At 35.6% G+C, this 8,064-nt stretch overlaps 1 pseudogene; it reads left to right on the top strand.

Moving 5' to 3' along the window:
- Nucleotides 1–619: 619 nt before the first annotated feature.
- The window catches only part of LOC141420318 (bifunctional heparan sulfate N-deacetylase/N-sulfotransferase 3-like), a 49,202-nt pseudogene continuing 41,757 nt past the window's right edge, over nucleotides 620–8,064 (top strand).

Raw genomic sequence — 8,064 nt, 5'->3', positions numbered from 1 at the left:
TTATAGGTTGTTTCTCTAATGAATTTGAAATGTATATTGAGTAACAAAATTCCTTGTGTTAACAACTTTCTAGAAAAGAAAAGGACTATCATTTTAATTGTGGAACTTAGTGAAACATACCCAAACTTTTATAAACTTTCAGTACATGTAAGTGAACACACATGTTTGATCATACATTACATGATGCATATCTTGATGACAGAAAACAGCAGTATATGGCTCAGGCAAACTCTCTGTGGTGTCAGAGGTCTGTGATATTATCTACCAAGTTTGATGCAGAGCTCAAAGAGCAAAAGAAAATTCCTGATTAGCTCAATTATTTTTTTCTGTTCAGTGGAGTCACTTTCCTCATCTCATCCCTCTCATGTCCTCAACCACATCTGAAAGAGGTTTTCTAATTTCCTTCAAGCCAGTTCATCTGTCCACTAGTCTGCCACTTATCAGGGTCAATAAGATTTAAAAAAAAAAGCTTGCACATTCTAGTGCTAGGCACTGAATATTTCATATTCTATTCTATTTTTTTCTATTTTTCACACTCTATTTCCTGTGAGTCCTGATCATGCAATACAGATGTGCTGCAATGGTGACATAAACTATTGCCTGAGGCTGAAAAAATAGCTGAAACACCATCGTTTGTTTTACATTTATGGTGCTTCTCTCAAAAATAGTCAAGGAAAGGATATACAACATGAGTTTTATCATGAAGCTTCACAGACACTTTCAAAGGACAGTTATTCTGCTTGCCACTTTTTGTATGGTGAGCATTGTTATTTCTGCTTACTACCTGTACAGTGGCTACAAACAGGAAAGTGAACTCTCTGAAATGACTTCAGAAGTGGATTGTGGTGACCTCCAACACTTGCCATATAGGCTGATGGACATGAAGTCAGCAAGGCTTTCTGATGCCTCAAGGACAGATCCCATAGTCTTAGTGTTTGTGGAGAGCCAGTACTCACCGCTTGGCCAAGACATCATTATGATTCTAGAGTCAAGTAGATTCCAATATTACATTGAAATTGCTCCTGGAAAAGGAGATCTTCCGGCACTTACAGACAAAACTAAAGGCAAATATATTCTCATTATTTATGAGAATATTTTAAAGTATATAAATATGGACTCCTGGAATCGAAGCCTTTTAGATAAATACTGTGTCGAATATGGTGTGGGTGTCATTGGAAGAAGCTACAGAACTTTCAGATAAAAGGTTTCTCTTTTTCCATATATGGAAACCTTGCAGTAAAAGATTGCTGTATTAATCCTCATTCTCCATTGCTTCGTGTGACCAAATCTTCCAAGCTTGAAAAAGGTTCTTTACCTGGAACTGACTGGACAGTTTTCCAGATTAATCACTCAGCCTACCAACCAGTGATATTTGCCAAAGTAAAGACCCCAGAAAACCTTTCTCCTCCCATATCTAAAGGTGCTTTTTATGCCACTATCATACACGACCTAGGGCTCCATGATGGAATTCAGCGAGTTCTTTTTGGAAGCAACTTGAACTTTTGGCTGCACAAGCTGATCTTCATTGATGCTATCTCCTTCTTGTCAGGAAAGAGGCTGACATTGTCCTTGGACAGGTACACCTTGTGGACATTGATGATATATTTGTGGGAAAGGAAGGAACGCAAATGAACACCAATGACGTTAAGGTAAGACTCTATTATCTCAAGGTTTCAAAGTTTAGTTCATCTTTCAGCAGGGTTAACACCTTCCTGTTTTATACTGGGACAAAGGTGTTTCCTAGAACATGTAACTTCTGTTTTATTGGGAATCTCTAGGACAAGCTGGGATAATTGGCTACCACATCTCTCATCCTAGTAGATAATATATTTCCCTCTGAATAAAGAAAACTGAAGCTTATATTAAGAGTATGGCAAGATCTTGAAATGGTTTCCTGTGTGTATTTATAGCAACAAAGTATAAATCATTTTGTTTAGTTCCTTCTTAGAAACTACCTACTGTAGAAAACTGTTGCTAACCTAAGAAAATCCATTTAAATATGAAATCAAGCGAATTTGTTTTACTGAAAATAAGTGCTCTCACAAATTTTCAGGAATTACAGATCTCATATCAAGTTAGATGTTTTTGAAAATCTAATATGCATCTCATTTTCTCTTATCATATATTTGAAACTCTGCAAAACAGGGAGAGCTGTGACTGTATAAGCATATTTATTCACACACAATGTAAGGGTTTAACTTGATTTCAGTGAACACTTCTGGTACATTCATGAAGCCCATTGTGCTGCATTTAAATTGTATTATATTTCTTAGTGTAAAATTGCTTCCCTTAACCAGGAAGCAATCATTTAAAGACAGCTTGGTATTATTATGAATTGGTTATATTATATAAACAACTAGTTGTTTAATATTAATGAAAGTCAAAATTAAAGTTATCTACATTTATCTGAGTTTCCTATTCAAAATGCTATAGGAATCTATCTCTGTTATACTTCATGTTGATTTCTCATAAAAGTGAGGGGCTTTTGATATACAACTTTTATTCCCTACAGCTTTGACCTTTTGGTGAGCATCTAGAACTAAATTAGATATTTAAAAAATCATCTTAAATACTGCGTCATTTTTCTAGTCACTAAGTATCTGGCAAATAATAGCAATTTTCACTACACTAGTTAAATAAGCTAAAAATATCAGAAGGACCACTTAGCATTACTTACTATGGAGAGTGTGAAGACTAACAAGAAAAAAGAGTTCCACATTCCTGACAAGATTTTAACTCAATAGAAATTAATTAATAAAGGAGCTGTATTTATAACATGTATATAAAATGATAAACCATGGTCTCCTCCCTTTAGAAAAGAGGACAGGAAAGAATACAAACATAGAAATACATATGATGCTTGCATCATATGCTCAGTTCTTGATGTTCATGCCATATGCTGGGCACAGAGGCAGGCACAAGGGAAACAAAGATAAAGTACAGCTCCCTTCATAATGAATTTACTCTTTTGTGACGGAGATAAACAGAAAGATGGCTTGCAACATGGTAAGGTAAAAGTATCTACGTGATCCTATATAAAAACTGCTGTGGGAAACACTGTTACATGGTGAGTACAATGGCACCATGTAACAGACACTATAAGTAGGCAGGAAAGAGTTTGAAGGCAAGAGTACAGTGGGGTGATGGCTATAATTTAGACTAAACATGGCAAGCTCTGAAACTAGGAAATGTGAGTAAGGTTGGAGGAATAAAGACAATTTAAACATTATTTAGGAGTTAAAACTAAAATGATTTAGTAATTCAGTGGAGGTGAAAGAGAATGTAAGGTCAAAGATGACATTAGGATTTTTGGCAGAGGTGAACCATTAATGATAATACCAATAGCAAAGAGGAGGAGCATAATAGTGGAGATCATTACAGTTTATAATAAAAATTTTAGCTTTATTGAATTGCATATAAGGCACTATAAGAGCTGTTTCATAGGTTGTTGGCTCACAAGAAAAGTTTGGGTAACAAGTACAGATTTGAAAGTCATCATCCTATAGGGAGTGGTTAACAACATGGAAGTGTGTGAAATCAGCCAGGAAAAGATTTGTAGAGTAATAAGAGAAGAAGAGGATCAAGTGTAGAATTTTTAGGGAAATCATCTTTTAGAAAATAAGTAAAGGGAGATAACCCATGTATAAGTGGTTAAAGGAACAGTCAGAAACCAGGAATCTGTGTTGCTGTAGAAGATGGGAATGAAGAGCTTCAGCTAAGTGGCTGGACCAGCAGTCCCAAATCCACCAGCAGAGTACTGGCCAGTCTCCTGAGGGAAATGTTGAAGGTCATTGACAACTCCTGCAAACCTCATGTGTGTGGAGTGATAGAGACAGAAGCCAGTTACAGTACGTTCAGGAATGAACTAAGAGGTCAAGATGAGAAAAAAGAGAGTATAGAGTACTCAGTGGAGAAATTTTGATATGAAAGAGGGAAGAGAAAGTTAGACAGCGCTGGCAGTGGACTAGTGATAAGCTGATTAACCATCCTGGTTTGCCCAGGACTGAGAGTACTTACTACTAAAACACAGAGAATCCCAAGTTAATTAGGAGTGGCCTAATTAAAACAGGGAAAGAAAGATCAAGGATTTGGTCATCAATAGTGCATAATTAATAGAAATATTTTAATCAAGTCCTTTCATTTAACTGTTACCTTTATGAGCAAATATTTTCTCTATTCGAAGTGTTAGGAAAATTGAAAAGAATTTGAGAAAATTGAAAAAAAAAATCTAAAGTGGTATTTTTATTAGTCTAGTCATAGGCAAGCTATAGGAACCAAAGAAGAAAATTGTTTGAACAATTAGAGTATTTTTCCCAAAAAGAGCAGGACTAACTAAATAAAATTAAATGGAAGTCAGAAAGAGTGTGTGTGCATGTATATGCACTTGTGTGCTTTCTTGGACTACGGGACTGGTTTTGTGATGTTAAAAAATAAAATAAAATTCCCTGTCCTCTAGGATCTGTCCTCAGACTTTCAAGTCTAAATCTACGGAATGGGTTTTTGGAGAGAAAAAGTGGTACTCCTATCATTAAAACATTTTAGTTTTACAAGAAGGCACAGGATGGTCCAATGCATGCTAATAACCCATAGTCTCTTTCAGAAGTTTTCGCTCACTCTTGCGCTAAAATTCATATAGAACAAATTCATGTAACATTTGTGTCCCAAGACAAAAGAGAAGTGGAATGGGAACATTCTGGAAAAGCTGATCTTGTAGGGTTTTACTGAACTTTCTGCAGTTGAATACTCTCAAAAAATAAAAGAGCATATGTGTCTCCCTCTCTCCCTCCTGTAACTCTCCCTCCATCACTTTCTGTAATACGCACACATTCCCTTTCTAACTTTAACAGCATCAGAACACAAATAACCACAACCAGTCACACCTCACACCTGAGCACAATGAAGAATTATCTGTACCCCTTTCTGGAAGTACTCAGCAGCCCTCCCCCACACTACCCTAAACCTTTCCCACTGTTTACTTACATATCAGCATTCCTTAATGTGCAAGTTTGTGATTAACCCTTTAAAGAAAAAAATATCACATTTTAAAAACAGCTTCATAAGAGAGAGCAAGCAGTTCTTAAATCTTTAATATAATGTCATGAGCAAATTTATCATTATTTTCCTCTCTAACTGAAGATCCCAAAGAGCCTAGGGAAAAGAAAGTGCTAAAAATAGTAGGAAGCCAGAAAGCTGTGAGAAATAGTGGTATCAAGCTCAGAAGATAAACTTGGCTGATTTCTCAGTTTTGGCTTGGGGCTGACCCAGCAGGCTGTAACTGGAGTGTAAAGGTGAGCTCTGTGCTGCTTGACTTCACTTCTCATATGAATATTCACCACCCTAGCTAAGGCAAAGCCAGAGGCTTCATAAAATCAGTGAAAAGGGAACTTAGCATACCAAATGTTTAGGGAAGTGGGGAGTTGCAATCAATTATTCTGTCATAAGTAAAAATAGAAAAGGAAACAAAAATTTCTTCAAATAGCTAATTACCTATATGCTCTGTGTGAATGAATGTCAAGAATTATACACTGTATATAATACCAATCCTTTTCTTTTGTCCTTAATCCATATTTTTCTAATTCCTTCCTATTATCTCTGTGGTTTCTTATCTTTTATTTGTTGGTATCCATTTTAACTGTATAATATTGTGAAACATGTACATGTTTGATATCAATACTTTAAATTATCTACAATGAATTCATAGCTATTTATAACATTACTCATGTACTTGACAAGAGCATATAGTCTCCAGCCAGGATATATCTATCAGCTCAGCTTTTTAAATGTATTTTCAAAGGTTCTACATTCTTTCTGGGTTTTCTTGTGGGGGGGGGTAAGACAGGTAATGAAAAAGAGGTATGTTTAATTCTCCAACTCTGATGATGGATTGTAAATATTTCCTTGTTATTCTATCAGTTATTGCAGTATTTGGAAGCTATTTTTAGCGCATATGCTTTAAATTATATTTCATGTTTTATCATTCTGTGATTATCTTCTTTGTGCATGTGAAGGTAAATCCTCCTGAACAGAACTACATAAATAAGCAAGAAGCTTTGAAGAATTGGCTTTGGCTTCTCAAAGCCAATTGCTGTTGAAATGAACCCTTTGTTCTGCCTTTATTATATTTGCCTTTACATCTGTTTTGACTAATATTTATTTGCTGTATGATCTTCCTTTTGGCTACTATTTGAAAAGCATGACTTAATCTATTTTTATATATTTTCAGCCTCATTCAATCCTGTGTTTTTGCACTATAAATTAGTTTTGAAAACAACCTCTAGATAAGTTTTGCTTTTTGTTTGTTTTGGGGAGGGATTTTTTTGTTTTGTTCCTTTTTTGTGTGTATGGGGGGTTGTTTTTGGTGGTGGTGGTAGATTTTATTTTGGCAGTACTGGGATTTGAACTCAGAGCCTCATACTTGTTTGCTGGGTAGGCAGTCGACCACTTGAGCTACACTCCCAGCCATTTTTTAAAGTTTTGTTTTTTTGTTTTTTTCCAGACATGGTCTTACTTTTTGCCCTTGTCAGCCTTAGACTGTGATCCTTCTACCTATCACTCCTTGATATCTGGGATTACAGGCATGAATCATCACACCCTGCAGAAATTTTGCTTTTTATCTACCATATCAATATGTGTCTTTAATTAGCAAGATAAGTCTACACACAGTTAATTAGACCATCAATGTATAAGGAATTTTTTCAGCTCTCTTATTTGTGCTGTATATTTGTCTTACTGATTCTGTTTCTTCTTGATTCTTTCTCCTACTCCTTCTTTACTTTTATTTGAGTCAGTTTGCTTTTTCTACCCACTACTGGTTTGAAATGCATATGCCTACTTCTATCCTTTTAGTAGTTTGTCCAGAAACTTAAACAAGTATGGTAAGGAAGTGCTAATATTATTCAATGTCTCCAAACAGCAGGCAAAAAGTAAAAGCCCTTTATTTCCAATCATGCCTGCTTTCCTTTGGCTGATGAGCTAGCTGCTCTCATTCGGGACTATCCTCTTGTTGTTTAAACCCAGATATTACCCGTTATTTTTTTTATTAAGACCAAAGTTAGCCAGGTGTCTACTGCTTTCTTTGCTATCCACTCACCCTTGCATGTCAGTTAGGACTTCCTACTTCCATATTCAGCCCCTGTTTTAACAGAGCAGACAAAATGATTCTCTTATCATATAACTGATATCATGCCCATCTTCTGCTCAGAACCCTGTAGTGACTTCCAGTCTCACCCAGACTAACAATCAAAGTTCCTACAATCTGTTTCCCTTTATCTCCCAGATCACACATCCTCCTCCTCCTTTCCCTCATTCTCTCTGCTCTCTGGTGAGAGAGCAATATTTTCTCATGTTTTGTTTACTCTTAAGTGTTTCCAGCTCCTAGAAATGTTCCTGGCTCAGTGCTTATCTGTTAAATGAATGAATCTCATTCTTTATATCCTTTAGAAGTTTCTTTCAAGAGAATCTATTCATGGTAAAGCAGCTCACATTTTATGGATCATAAAGTCTTTATTTACTCTCATCCTTAAGAGATAGCTTTGTTGAGTTTAAATGCTTACTTAATGGTTCCTTCCTGTGGGAACACTGTATGCAGCTCACCTTGGGAGGACTTAGACTCCTTGAGAATCACCTAAGCATTTGTGGTAGTAAAATATGTCCAGTTCCACTGGTCCTAATTGATTTATAATTGTCAAATAGTTAGGCAACTTGTGACTGTTCTTACGAACATAAATGAAATGTTTGCATCTCTCTTCCTCACTCTGTTTGGTGGTATTCTAAACCACTATTCTATACTTGTAAATTTGATATAATGTGATCAGAATAAACAGGAAAATAAATCACTTTCAATGTTATCATCACACTCAAATATCCTCAGTGTTCTAGCTGCTATACAGTTATTGTAAGGGAATACTTTTCAGGAAATCACTTTATAATTTAACAAGGAAAGTAAGAAAATAGTTTTGCAAAGAAAAAAATGACTTCATATCCATACTCTATTTATGTTTAATACATCTTATTAAATTCGTTATTGCATTGTGAGATGGAATGTATCCTCATTACTATTACTAT

Source organism: Castor canadensis, unplaced genomic scaffold, assembly GCF_047511655.1.
Source record: "Castor canadensis unplaced genomic scaffold, mCasCan1.hap1v2 HAP1_SCAFFOLD_120, whole genome shotgun sequence".
Classification (NCBI taxonomy): domain Eukaryota; kingdom Metazoa; phylum Chordata; class Mammalia; order Rodentia; family Castoridae; genus Castor; species Castor canadensis.
Note: the sequence above shows the minus strand (reverse complement) of the source record. Positions and strands in the feature narration are given on the sequence as shown.